Consider the following 2,984-nt stretch of genomic DNA (forward strand, 5'->3'; position numbering starts at 1 on the left):
TATTGATATTTAAAACAGTAATAAAGAGTATAGCATTACCAGGAAAAAAAAGTTGACAATAGTGGCAAGTATGAATTGACAACACGGCAAAAGAGCAATGGCATATCACAGAACTATTCCTACCCAGGAGAAACAGTTTTCATGTGAAACATGTGGCAAGGCATTTTCAAAATCAAGGATTCTGAAAAGACATCTGTTAGTTCATACTCAGAAACAAACATTTTCTTGTGAAATATGCGGCAAGACATTTTTACAATCAAGTCAACTGAAAAGACACCTGTTAGTTCATACAAAAGAGAAACGATTTCATTGTGAAATATGTAGCAAAACATTTTCAACATCAGGTGTTCTAAAAAACCACCATTTAGTACATACACGTGAAAAACCATTTTTTTGTGACAAATGTGGAAAGACATTTTCACAAGCAGGCAATCTTAAAAGGCACTTGTTAATTCATGCACAGGAGAAACGATTTTCTTGTGAAACATGTGGCAAGGCATTTTCACAACCAAAATATCTGAAAGAACACATGTTAGTTCATACTCAGGAGAAACCATTTTATTGTGAAATATGTGGCAAAGAATTTTCGCAATCAAATCATCTGAAAACACACCTGTTAGTTCATACAAAAGAGAAGCCGTTTCATTGTGAAATATGTGAAAAAAAATTTTCAACATCACGTATCCTAAAAAACCATCATTTGGTTCATACACACGTGAAACCATTTTTGTGTGCCACATGTGGCAAGGCATTTTCTCGATCTGGTAATCTAAAAACTCACTTGTTAGTTCATACTAATGAGAAACCATTTCATTGTGCAGTATGTGGAAAAAAATTTTCAACGTCAGGTATTCTGAAAGCACATCTTTTAGTTCATACACAGGAGAAACCATTTTCTTGTGGAACATGTGGCAAGGCATTTTCTAAATCCAGTAATCTAAAAACCCACCTGTCATTGCATGCTCAAGAGAAACGATTTTCTTGTGAAATATGTGGAAAAAAATTTTCAACGTCAGGTATTCTGAAAACACACCTTTTAGTTCATACACAGGAGAAACTGTTTTCTTGTGAAACATGTGGCAAAGCATTTTCTCAGTCTGGTAGTCTTAAAACTCATCAGTTAGTTCATACTCAGGAGAAACGATTTTGTTGTGAAATATGTGGAAAAGCATTTTCATATTCTCATACTCTAAAAACTCACATATTAGTTCATACTAAGGAAAAACCATTTTCTTGTGAAATGTGTGGCAAAGCATTTACTCAATCACATAAATTGATGATGCACCAAACAGTTCACACTAATGAAAATTAATTTTCTTCTTAAATATATGGCAGAGCATTTTTGCAAGCTGGTACATTAAAAACTCAACTATTCATACTAAGAAGCTATTCTTTTGTCAGTCATCTAACTTGTAAAATCACCTCTTTCTTCACACAAACAATAAACCACCTTAAGCATATGACAAGCCATTCCTGCCAAGTGATCTGAAAACACTTATTACCTAATATTCAGAGAATCTTCCATCTGTTTTAACATGCGATAACAAATTTATTGAGGTTTTGATTTGAAGAAACACTTCTTAGTTCATGTACATTCCTTTATTGTTTGTAATGTTGGGGCAGTTTCCTAAATAATTAAGCTTAGCCTTCTATTGTTGCTAACATTACCATTTTTTTTTTTTTTTTTTTTTTTCATTTGTAAAGGAAATAAAATCATCTGATGTATGATAAAAACTATTGATTTGTCTTATTGATTTTTGTCAATTTTTTAAATTCGGTTTAGCAAATCATAATTAATAGATTTAAAATTAAAAAATTAGTTAAGTTTAGATGAGAACCGAAAATTATAGTGTGGTATAGCCATTATCATTCGTTCAGCAAATTAACCATTCTATTCTCATATGACAAATTTTTGGCATTAAGCGATTAGAAAGGACAATTTATTTTCAGGAGTAGCATTCCTAGACGTAGCAGTACTGGATGCAAGAAAGCATGTGCCTCCATAGCCAGGTGGGCAGGAGCAGCAGTGCGTAGCACACGCTTCTTGATTAGACCGGTGTTCGAGCCCGTGACCACCAAATATGGAGGATGTGGAAAGGTCAGGGAGTGACCACCGCATGTCCCCGGAGCAATATGGCCTTAGTTGCTAATGCTCCTAAAACCCAAAATAACAACAAGAAAGCAGGCTTATATAATATAAGCCAAAAAAAAAAAAGTTCACCCATCTGTATCTGTCAATAAGTTGTCTAATTTTCCCTTGAATTTATTCAATCCATCCCCTTCCACAACAACAGATGGAAGCCTCTTCCAACAGTGGAGACCCCTGGCAGCGTGCCGTGATGGGTATATTGTATGGTATCTTTATGTATAATAAAGATTGTTATTAATCAACCACCCGCTGGCCGAAGGCAAACTTCCTCACATCTATTCTGCAATCATCCTCCCTCAACTTGAATTTATGCCCCCTCATATGTGTACTCTCATCAAGTGGCAGAATACTATTAACATTCAACTTACTCGATCCATTTAAGGCTGTAATCACCTCAATTATATTTCCCTGCAGGTGCCTAGTCTGGATTTTCAGCAGTTTTCAGCCTAGTCTCTGCAATTTTCAGAACTGAAGCCTTTCTAGGTAAGTGCACCCTTTTGATTTCTTCTCCAAACTGGTTGTTCTGCACCCTAACAGCAGATCTACATCCTTTATACAGTACACATATACATATTGAGTTCCTGAATACAGTACTCAAGATGCAGCCTAACCATGGCATTATACAAAGGGATAATCACTTTATCCCTGGTAGCAAAAGGGATACCAACCTGGGGTATTGTCAATGATATACAAAGGTTTTTGTATATCATTGACAAAACCCCATGAGCTGTCCCATCAGCATGCCAGTCTTCAAAGTTATCCTCAGATCTTTTTCATTTTTCACTACCCTAAAAGTATTACTACACAACTGTTGTTACTCTGGGGTTAATGCTAC

The sequence above is a fragment of the Mastigoproctus giganteus genome, chromosome 14 (assembly GCF_048544385.1).
Source record: "Mastigoproctus giganteus isolate SK-2022 chromosome 14, ASM4854438v1, whole genome shotgun sequence".
Taxonomy (NCBI): domain Eukaryota; kingdom Metazoa; phylum Arthropoda; class Arachnida; order Uropygi; family Thelyphonidae; genus Mastigoproctus; species Mastigoproctus giganteus.